Here is a 12,564-nt window from a genome sequence, read left to right on the forward strand (position 1 = left end):
AAATTGTCAGATTCTAGCCTGCTTGAGGATCTACAATGCATGATGTTGAGGTAACAAGGGAATGATCTCTTTGGCTGAGTTAGTAGGTCTGAGCTGTGTGTTATTTTTTTTTTTAAATGTACTGTACAAAATACATGTTTATTCATAGACACTAATTGGCATCCTCTGAGCTTTGTTTATTTATTGATGAATCAAGATTAGTCAAATTGCAGACATAAACAATTAATGAGAAGCCTGAATTGTTGTGAAGGAAGACAAATTTGAGATTCAAACTTGAGAAAATTTTTTCAGCTCTGTAAAGCTGATGATAAAGGAAAAGTCAAAGCTTTTCATTTGGAAGTATTTTATGATTCTTGTAGTGCTACCAAATTATATATAGTTCCAATGTGGTCTACAAGATATATATTCCTATACACACACACACACACACACACACACACACACACACACACACACACAGATGCTTAGTTGCTCAGTTGTGTCTGACTCTTTGCAACCCTGTGGACTATAGCCTGCTAGGCTCCTCTGTCCATGGGATTTTCCAGGCAAGAATACTGGAGTGAGTAGCCATTTCCTTTCCCAAGGGATCTTCCTGACCCAGGGATTGAACCCAGATCTGTGTTGCAGGCAGATTCTTTACCATCTGAGTCACTAGGGAAGCCCTACATGTTTATATCCCAATTAGGAAAAAGTATTCAGGGAAAAAAGACTTAAATCAGAATATATTTCTTCCTTTTCATCCTTAAAATTGTAAAATTGAAATATAGTAAGTATATGGTAGACTACAGTCCATAGAGTTGCAAAACGTTGCAGAATCAGACATGATTGAAGTGATAGCACGGATGCGTGCACATATATGGTAACTTATTTTACCACTATTTAAATCTGCTCATATATGGGGCATATCTCTTTTACCTTCTCCTTATATGAGGGCAGACCATTACACCAAAAGGAACCAATTCAGAACATCATCTGGGTGTCTCTAGGGCTGCATTAACATGACTCAGATAACCGCCTTCATCAGTTATGATTTCTCCAGGTGTTCAGCTATGTAGCTCTAGTTTATACTGTCAGTGCCTGAATTCAAGACGAAAATTAATTGAATTTTAAGTGGTGGTAACACAGTTAACAGACCCTGAACTTTAGACATTGTTGTTTCTAATCTGATAAGAGGGTTTGGGGCTCTAAATATATTTATTTAGAAGTACTTTGGCAAGATCAGGTTATACTGTTACAGATAGTGAACAGAACATAGCTATGGTGTGGGTCTTGGATTTCTCATGGAGATTTGTGACCCTATGCCTGTCTCTTTAACATGGTGCTGGTTGTTACCACTGAGAGCTTTTATTGCTAGACCTAGAGAAGCAAAACTACTTTTTCAGAGGTCCATAGTTTAGGTCTTTGACTTTTTACCAGGTTTTAGAAAACTAGAGTCACCTTCCTAATCTTAAAAGAAGGCAACTCACTGTTCAGCATGGAGGCCTGAAGGGGTGAGTACCAGAAAGAGAGCTGCTTTTCTCCATTACTGCTGGGATCTACAGGCTGCTAATGGCCAGTTTAACCGTCTTAATGACTTTAATAAAAACTGTTCCTTTTCAGAGCACCTTAAACTGTTTTGGCAGAGCTGAAGTGATTTCTTTGCAGTCTTGTGTGTCCTTTTCAGCCATCTGGAGCTCCATATCATATGATGTACTGGACCTTTCATAAGAAGAATGTCTTTTCTCCAGGCTCCCATTTCATAGCTGATTCATAGTTTAGAGGATTACAGGACTACTTGGAATCATGAAATTCTTGGTGGCTGTGGGTACTTTTACCCACAAAACTGCCATGCTGCTTGATGCTCTACTGCCTAGCTACTTGCATTGATATCAATATCACATGCTTTACTGTCTGCCTAAAAACACCTGAGTCCATTCCTCCCCTACTTATTTGTTTTAGGGACTCAAGCTGGCCCAGTACAGGCACATATCTTTCGATGTGCCAGTTTAGACAAAGACTGCCCTGCCAAGTTCATTTGTGCCTTCTGTTTGCTGCCGGGTATAAGGATAAGTGAGTGAGTCAGAATTATGTCAGTTGAATATCAGGAATTAAAGGTCTGAATCCAAGTGGTTCTACTTTTTGTTACTTCTTTGTAACAAAGTTCTAGGCAGGACCCTTTGAACATTTTATCCTTCATCTTTCACATGTGCAGTGATAGGCACATGCAAAACCTTGATTATTCATATAAAGTTAAAGAAAAATGTTCTATATATCTGTTAGGAGGTTTTTCAGTCTGAAGGTGTATTGCATTGCAGCAATAACTGCTACCACAAAAATGTGGTCTGACTAAAGAGACTCAAAACCTTCATCAATGGTTCACCTATTTAGCAAGATTTAATACCACCAACTAGATTCCACTGTGACAAAGTAATAAGAGCCTTACAGTTCTCTGTATTGGGGTTTAACCTTTTCCAGAATGGGGCATAAAGAATGACTATAATAAAAAAGAATTATAAGGAAGTCTAACTGGCTTTTCTCAGTATAAAATGTTTTATAAAGAGAATTAACACTTCATCTTTTAGCTGATTTTCAGCTGTACAATTTTATGGTCCTTAGTTTTCTGTAGTATTTCCTTCCAACTTGTACAGGCATAAGTCTTGGGAAGTAATTTGCCTGGCTCGTGCAATAGCACTGTAAAAAGTAAGATGTTATTTTAAATATGAAAAATTGATTTCAAAAATCCATGGGTTACCCTTAAGAGCATACCTCTCCATTTTTTCTGTTTTTAGTGTGCAAGTTTATGTACACTCAAGTCTATGTATTTATTAGAATATTTATAACTATAAAACTGTAATATTTAAAGCTATTACTAGAATAATTTTCTTATGGGAAACTTGGCATGCCTAATGTTAACTTTAAGGACAAGAGAAATCTTTCACACGTCATGAATGAAGAAGTTGGAATCAACCTCAGAATGAGATGCCATAATTATATGGATTCTTGCTTATTTGTTTTTTTTGGTTATTCAGCTTCCTGCAGATGTTTAATTGACTTTTTTTACCCTCTCAGTTTTAGGCGTACAAAAGCATGGCATATTTAGAAATTGTTTTACCCTGATTATTTCATTTTAAGGAAATATGGGTAGCAGACAATATTTTCCTTTGCTTCATTTTAGCAGTTTTCCTGTGTTTCAGGAAGAGCCAGCCTTATTTTCCCGCTGCCATCTTCATGCTTCCTTGCCAGACTCCAAACAAATGTCATACCAGAAAGCAAAGACAAGTTATTACTATACAGTGTACTGAGAGTTTATGGTTGTCATCGTGCTTTTCATTTTACTTTCTTGACAAACAATAAAAATAATTTGATGTTGATTATGTGTTTTTTATATTATAAAAAGGGAAGTTATTCAGGTTCTAGATTTTTTATTAGAGCATTTGATGCTGTATATGTTAATAGTATGTGTGTCATCATTTTAAAATAAAACTATTAAGATGTTTTATTGTGTGTGTTAACTTTTATTTAAATCTGAATATGTAATGTTGATTTTGTCTTTTCAAATTACATTTGAAATTATCAGTAAAAAAATTAAAATTATTATTTATCCTTGATTCAAGTAGAACATTCTTTTTGGTACCGTATCATTGAACAATGTAAACTATGCCTCATTTTTTCTACTTTATGTGAAATAGTCTATGAATAGTTATTTGGGTTTCTCCAAATTATTCAGTATTGAACTTAGAGTATGAATTGCACAATGTGGAAAAAATACAGGAATAAATATTTTAAATACACTCATCTAGAAATATAGAAAGCTTTGAGGTGAGAAACAAATATTGGATTAGCTCCTGCTCCTGCTCTTAATAATTTTTAAAGTAATTTTGATGTCTCCATTTTCATTTGAGAGATAGATAATAATGTATGCAATGAAGTGGAATTTTATCCTTACTATATGTAAGTGCTGTCAAGGTTGAGAATCCTAAAGGGACAATTTGAAGTGAGGCCCCATTTATTGCTCCACTCGTTGGAAACCAAATGGATCCAGATTCTTATCTACTATAAAAGAAGAAAATGTAATGCTTTTTCATACATATTTTTTGCTAGAAGACCTTTTTTTGGTAAACCACCTCTGGTCATTCAGAATGAGCTGCACAATGGTGCTATAACTCCATGGTCTCTTTCTACCTGACCCTCAGAGGTCAGCAGGGAGCCTCCCAGGGACCCAATCTGATACGTTTCAAATGTTGCTGATTGTGCACTCAGAGGGAAAAAAGAGAGTCAGAAAGGTCTCAAACAGACATTGTACCTCCTCACAACTTGTTAGCCAGGACTAGCTACATAGTCCCACTTATGCTAGGAAATGCATTTCTAGTATGTGCTCTGAAATGGCACACATCTGAGCCATTTTCATCTGTAAAATAGGTATAAACTGTTTGCTTTGCAGGACTCTAATGAAACTTAGAGATATCAGATAAACTTAGAAGCAGAGGTATTACTTTGCCAACAAAGTTCTGTCTAGTCAAGGCTATGGTTTTTCCAGTGGTCATGTATGGATGTGAGAGTTGGAAGAAAGCTGAGCACCAAAGAATTGATGCTTTTGAACTGTGGTGTTGGAGAAGACTCTTGAGAGTCTCTTGGACTGCAAGGAGATCCAGCCAGTCCGTCCTAAAGGAGATCAGTCCTGGGTGTTCATTGGAAGGACTGATGCTGAAACTCCAATACTTTGGCCACTTCATGCAAAGAGTTGACTCATTGGAAAAGACCCTGATGCTGGGAGGGATTGGGGGCAGGAGGAGAAGGGGGTGACAGAGGATGAGATGGCTGGATGGCATCACCGACTCGATGGACATGAGTTTGGGTGAACTCTGGGAGTTGGTGATGGACAGGGAGGCCTGGCGTGCTGTGATTCATGGGGTCGCAAGGAGTCAGACACGACTGAGTGACTGAACTGAACTGAACTGAACTGAATGAAACTTAAGATAAATTAGACAAAGTCTGAGAGAGAATCCTGTTAGGTATTCTCTCATTGGATCCACAGTATCTTATGTGTGCTGCTTTGTAACAGCAGAACCTGGGTTTTCGGAAGTACTTGGGAATTATGATCATGAGCTGCTGACAAACTTCTGTATTGGGTCATCATCATGATCATAAATAATCTCCTCCTCTTCTTTCTTTTCCTTTTCCTTTTTCCCTTCTCCTCTTTTTCCTCTTCTTAGCCCCCTCCTCTTATTTTTCTCTCCTCTGTCTTCCTTTACCATAATCATCAACTATGTGGAAACCATTCATTTGCAGGTCTTTTAACATTTCACCATCATAGATATGTCTGAGGAAGCAAATTATATTTCCCTTCATGAGACAGAAAATCAGTCTGGAAAACTGTCTTTTGCTTAATTGTGAATAGTTCTAACCATCACATGCTATGTGGCAGAAAACTCAGATGTCTCTTTAAATAGAAGAGTTTTGCCATAGGAAAGTCCAACAAAATCCTTTTATTTGGTTGAAAAAATATATATATTTTACATTCATAGTGTTAAAACTTAAACGATTCTATTCAGTTAGCACTTTGGCAAAAGGCTGTTCTTCACTGCCATTCATCCAGAGCTGAGTATGTGTGTGCTTATATTGAATTTATCTTTGAATTTTGTTCGAATTACTCACAATCTGCCAAATTAGGAAAATTAGCTGCTCTGGAATACAGATGATATTAAGAGCAATTAAGAACGTTAAGATCAATTGCCAAAAATTAAACTTTATTTTCCCTTGATATTTAAGTGGCATAGTCAGCTATGCCCCCTGCTTCTAAGTGATCCATAGCAGAGAAATCAGGGACACCAGAGAAGGAAGAGGGCAAAGCCAGGATTTGATTGCAAGCAGAATAAAAGGGGATTGGGAGAGACGGATGCTAGATTTTAAACAGTAATAGATGAGGCTGAGAGAGCGAGAGAAAAAGTTTCATTAACAACACAGCCTTATGTCAGAGATTATATTAAGGGCATAGCTGTTTTGGCTAATGTCAAGAGCCATCATTAAGCTGAGAAAGAGAAGCTGGGATTGAGAACTCAGCAAATGATTCAGGCTGGAAGCAGGAAAATTTTGAGTTTAGTTAATGGTACATGAAACTGATGGAAACAAGTAGCACAGAAGCCTAAGTTGCTGAAGGAATTTTATTGCCAAAGAAGCCCTTAAATATGTGAGCCTTTATAACAACACTTGGGCCCCAGTACTTGTACTAGCAGGAAGCAGGTCTGAAAATTTGTACAGGCCCTAAGGAAGGCATAGCATGAATATCCATTTTAGATGTGGCCAGAGATGGCAAGGAAGAAACAAACTCCTGGAGGCTTGAACAGGGGCTTTTGGGAATGGTAGATAAGTGAATTTCTTCCAGAAATCAGAACAGAGCCTAATAAAAGAATTTACCATCCCCATCTTCCCTGGTGGCTCAAGCATCTGCCTACAAAGCGGCAGACCCGGGTTCAATCCATGGGTCGGGAAGATCTCCTGGAGAAGGAAATGGCAACCCACTCCAGTATTCTTGCCTGGAAAATCCACCAGACAGAGGAGCCTGGTGGTCTACAGTCCATGGAGTCCCACAGAATCAGACATGACTGAGCAACTTCACTAAGGACAAAAGGACTATATAATGCCTGACAGAGTTTCAGCATTTCTGTGGACCCATAATAAGATTATCATGTGGTTATCATGTCCCTGCTACCATCATTGTATATTATATATGAGGGATAACTTGTCTTCCTAGTTTATACTTTTCTTGATTCGAAGAAGAGATATACAGGCCTTATGAGGAAGTCTGTGCACACCCTGGAGGGCTTGGACTTGGAGCTGGAAACAGTATCTAGATGGATCTTGTAGTCATCCCTCTTGGGAGCTGTGTATGCTCTGTGTGTAAGCAGTAAAGACAGATCCGAGCAGCCCAACCAAAGATCATACCCCATTTCCTTTGGGTAGAGTTGTTGCCAGAGAGCAGTAGACCAACAGTGACCACATTTCCCAGCATGTATTTCATTTAGGTGAGGCTGAATGACTAATTTTCACCAATGAAATGTGAGCAAAGTGATGTGTGTCACTTCCTGGATGAAGTAGTTAAGGAACCTGCACACTTTTATTCCTGTACACTCCCCAATCTGGTGGCTGAATGAAGCTGATGGTTAATTTTTTGTGTCAACTTCACTGGACTAAATGATGCCCAGATAGTAAGTAAAGCATTATTTCTGTATGTGTCTGTAAGGATGTTTCTAGAAAAGATTAGCTTTTGAATGGGGAGACTGAGTAAAGATTGCCCTCATCAATGTGGGTTGGCATCATCCAATCCTTTGCTGCTACTGCTGCTGCTGCTAAGTCGCTTCAGTCGTGTCTGACTCTGTGCGACCCCATAGATGGCAGCCCACCAGGCTCCCCAGTCCCTGGGATTCTCCAGGCAAGAACACTGGAGTGGGCTGCCATTTCCTTCTCCAGTGCATGAAAGTGAAAAGTGAAAGTGAAGTCACTCAGTCGTGTCCAACTCCTAGTGACCCCATGGACTGCAGCCTACCAGGCTCCTCCATCCATGGGATTTGTCAGGCAAGAGAACTGGAGTGGGTTGCCATTGCCTTCTCTGCCAATCCTTTGAGGGCCTGTATAAAAAAAGGTAGAGGAGGGATGTATTTGTTCTCTACTTATGCTAGGACATTCATTTTCTCCTGTCCCCCAGCATTGGCACCCCTGGTTCTCAGGCCTTTGGGTATGGACTTGAACTACATTATCAGCTTTTTGGGCCTCCAGTTTACAGTCAGAAGATTGTGGGACTTCTTAGCCTCTTAGTAAGTACATGAGCTTATCCCTCATAATAAGTCTCTTTGTGAATATCTACATCTGTATCAATATATTTATCTATCTTCTGTTGGTTCTATTTCTGTGGAAAACACTGAGTAATACACTGCCCAAGAAGAACTTTGAAGTTACAGTGAAGATGTCAAACCCTCCATTAGCAAGGTTTGGGGTGGGGGTGGTGGCGGCTGTCTACTCCACAGTTATTCAGGAAACTGTGCTGATAAGGACTCTATCATCTTCAACATATGACTTCCCAGATCACCCTGGTTGTCAGTATTTCGCCAGCAGACGGAAAAAGACAGCATGGAGACTTTCATTTCAGTTGGTTAGCACTCAACCTGATTGCCACATCTAACTACAAAAGAGTCTGAGAAATGTTGTCCAGCAGTATATCCAGGAAAAAGAAGAAATGGCTTTGATGGATGGCTAGATAATCCCTGCCAAAATGTGTGACCTGGTTCCAGTCAATTTCCTGATTGATATTTACTGTTTCTCATTATTTTCTTCATTTTTGCTTACCAAACCTTCATCTAATTAACTATGAGTATCTGACTTGTTTTTTCCTCAAGTGAATTACGTTAAGTATCTCATTTTATATTATGCTCAATTATTATCCCCAAACTTAATGACTTAAAAATAAACTTTTATTATTTGAGACCAGCTTAGCTATGTGGTTTTGGCTCAGGGCCTCCCCTAAAGTTGCAATCAAGATATTGGCTGGGGCTGTAGCACTTCAAGGCCTGACTGGGACTGGAGGAGTCAATTCCAAGACAGCTTACTCACGAGGCTGGCAAGTATGTGCTAGCTCTTGGTGGGAGACCTTGGTTTCTTAACACACGTGCCTCTCCATAGGGCTTCTTAAGGTTACTGCTGGAGTCCCCAAAAGAGAATGATACTAAATAGAAAGAGAATGCTGCAGAGTTTCCTATGGCCAAGTTTCAGAAGACAAACACTGTCCCTTCCACCACATTCTATGTAAGTCCAGTCCACATTCAAGGAAAGGGGAGCTAGGCTCCACCTTATGAAGGAGAGAGTGTCGAAACAGATACCTATATTTTAAAACCTCCACACTCAGGGTTTTTATTTTTCTTTTCTAAATCCTTTCATCTACTTTAGTGTTGCTAATATACTTCTTTAGCTAATTGGTACTTTAATTAACTCCTTTATTTAGTTACTGTTTTAATTAACATTCCCACTTTTAGGAATATTAATTACATCTTTTATTTGGATATATTAAAAAGAGTGCTGAATTTGATCTTTAAAAAGTCAGCTGACTTTGGGTCTGGCAGAGAAAATTTAGGCTTTCAAGCCCGAGTGGAGAGATACCTAGCTAGGTCTGTGAATATGGGCTATAATTAACAATAAACTGACCTTAAAAGAAGAGGCAAGCATTCTACTTCAAAATATAAAATGTGCACCATGATTTGGGGGAAAATCTCCGGATCCAGTTTCTTTTTCACCTTTGCAATGACAAATCTGACCAATTCTCAAAACACCCATATTTATCTATTTGGTGTGTGCATATTCGGTTGCTCATTTGTGTCCGAGTCTTATAATCCCATGGGCAGTAGCCCTCCAGGCTCCTCTGTCCATGGATTTTCCAAGCAAGAATACTGAAGTGGGTTGCCATTTCCTACTCCAGGGAATCTTCCCCTCCCAGGATCAAACCTACATCTCTTGCGTCTCCTGAATTGGCAGGCGGATTCTTTAACACTGTGCCACCTGGGAAGCCCCATCTATTATGGTTGACAATCATTATTACATCATACAAACAAGTGATTGACTAAATTGATGCTTAAAATAGGTTAATGATGAAAACTAACACTATTGAGTACTTAAAATGTTCCATGCCCCAGTTTTCATATTTGCTCATTTAATCCCCACAATGATCCTATGAGGTAGGTTCTCTGATTATTCTGATGTTATCCATGAACAAAGATAGATTTAGCATTATCAAGAAATTATTAGCTTGCCCAAATTATTAGCTATGTCACACAGTTTATAAGTGGCAGAGCTGGGATTCAAATCCAGAGTTTGACTGGTTAATACACTTGCTAAAGTAAATGGTGGAGTTGAGATTTCCCATCCAAGTCTGACACAAAAATTCGTGCTCTTTATATCTATACTAAGCTGCCATTCACTTCTGAAGTTATTTTCACCTGATGCCCACCCTTCTCACTGCCAAGACCAACCTCATTGATGATTACTCTCATCACCATTGATTTCTCCTATCTTTAAATGACCATAGCACTTACTACCTGTATCTCTATTCAATAATTCACCCATGTAGGCTGCCTTGTGAAAGCGTTAGTCACTTAGTTGTGTTCGACTCTTTGTGACCCAGTGGACTGTAGCCTGCCAGGCTCCTCTGTCTATGGGATTCCCTGGAGTAGGAAATGGCAAGAATACTGGAGTGGGTTTCCGTTATTTTCTCCAGGGAATCTTCCTGACCCAGGGATTGAACCTGCGTCTCCTGCATTGTAGGCAGATTCTTTACCATCTGAGCCACCAGGGAGGCCCAGGATGGCTTGTATTGATCACTGTTTCATGGATTAGGCATTTCTCTCCAGTTAGACATTAAACTCTGGGAGGACATGAACCTCACTTACCTCCATAGTCCCTGCTGCTGCTGCTACGTCTCCTCAGTCGTGTCCGACTCTGTGCAACCCTGTAGACGGCAGCCCACCAGGCCCCCCGTCCCTGGGATTCTCCAGGCAAGAACACTGGAGTGGGTTGCCATTTTCTTCTCCACCATAGTCCCTAGATTAACATTAATACTATACCAGTCACTTGATGATTATTCATGATTTGCATAAATAGGAACATGATAAATTCTCCTGATTTATAAATTCTTGCAAAAAAATAATCTCGCCCTATAATAAAGTTGCCTCTTATCCTGAAAACCAGGATAAGAAAAGAACCCAACAACAGAAAACACCCTAGAGGAGCGCTACAAAGTGGATTAACGTTGGAAACCATGACACAAGGGATTGTAAAGAACAATGACTTCCACTTGCAGAGCCAAAGGCTAAGGCATAACTTAGTAAACCACTAATTTTTAATAGATGATATTCAGAATCATTTACTTCCAATAGAAATGGAGTCTTCAGAATATCATTTCAAGACAAGTAGGGTAGAAATATTCAAAGAGATAGATATAATTATTTATAAAGATATTTATCACTGCATTAACTAAAACAATGAAATATTGAAAACAATCTCATAGCTCTATAATAGGGGGATTTCTGAGATAGGGTAAGCCCATAAATGGATCACTGTAAAACCCCTAAACATGATTTTCAGAGATTTTTAAGAATATGGAGAAATGCTCATAAAATAACATTAAGTAAAGAAGTTCTTTATGTAGAACCTTTTTTCAAATATAGCATCATCCCAATTGTGTGCTATTGATGTTATTCATATATACATAAGACAGAAGAAAACATCAAAATGTAGTTATTTCTAGAGTGGGGTTATTGGTGATTTCTTTTTTTGTTGTTGTATTTTATAGATTTTATTTTTAAATATGCTTTTAATTTTTTAACAAACATTTTTATAATACAGTATTTGGGTTTCCCTGATGTCTCAGATGGCAAGGAATACGCCTGCCAATGTAGGAGACCAAGTGTTCAGTTCCTGGGTTGGGAAGATCCCCTAGAGAAGGGAATGGCTACTGACTCTTGTATTCTTGCCTGGAGAATCCTATGGACAGAGGGGCTACAATCCATGGGGTTGCAAAGAGTTGGACACGACTGAATGATGAAGCACACACAATATTTATCCAAAGGATTTACAGATATTAACTCATTTAATTTCATCCTCGTAAGAACCCTAATATAAAAAGCAGAGATATTACTTTGCCAACAAAGGTCCGTCTAGTCAAGGCTATGGTTTTTCCAGTGGTCTAATGTAAGGATGTGAGAGTTGGACTGTGAAGAAAGCTGAGCTCTAAAGAATTGATGCTTTTGAACTGTGGTGTTGGAGAGGACTCTTGGGAGTCCCTTGGACTGCAAGGAGGTCCAACCAGTCCATCCTAAAGGAGATCAGTCCTGGGTGTTCATTGGAAGGTCTAATGTTGAAGCTGGAACTCCAATACTTTGGCCACCTCATGAAAAGAATTGACTCATTGGAAAATACTTTGATGCTGGGAGGGATTGGGGGCAGGAGAAGAAGGGGACGACAGAGGATGAGATGGCTGGGTGGCATCAGTGACTCGATGGACGTGAGTCTGAGTGAACTCCGGGAGATGGTGATGGACAGGGAGGCCTGGCATGCTGCAATTCATGGGATCGCAAAGAGTCAGACATGACTGAGCAACTGAACTGAACTGAACTGACTGAAGAACCCTAATAGGTAGGTACTGTTGTTACCTCAGTGTTATTGATTATGAAAGCAGAGGAGTTTAAAAATTTCCCCAAGGTCACACAGATAGTAAGTTGTGGAAGCAGGATTTGAGCCCATGTACTTAACTATACTACCATTGTGAAAGGTTTTTAAAACCAGAAAGTAAAATAAAATAAGTTTTAATTGGAGAAAATTAAGAGCTAATTATCCAGACTTCTCTGGGCTCATATAAGAAGGTAAGAAAACAACAAGAAAATTTCAGCTATTCATTAGGGAAGACTATTGTGATATTCAGGATTATTACACTAGCATGAGTTAAAAGGCAAAATGTGGGAAGTTCTCAGTGAGATGGGACAATAAAAATGGGATTGATAGTCTGTTATATGTAATGTTGTCTTGCTGAGATTGGTGGTGTGACTT

Source organism: Budorcas taxicolor, chromosome 14 (assembly GCF_023091745.1).
Source record: "Budorcas taxicolor isolate Tak-1 chromosome 14, Takin1.1, whole genome shotgun sequence".
In the NCBI taxonomy this organism is placed as follows: Eukaryota; Metazoa; Chordata; class Mammalia; order Artiodactyla; family Bovidae; genus Budorcas; species Budorcas taxicolor.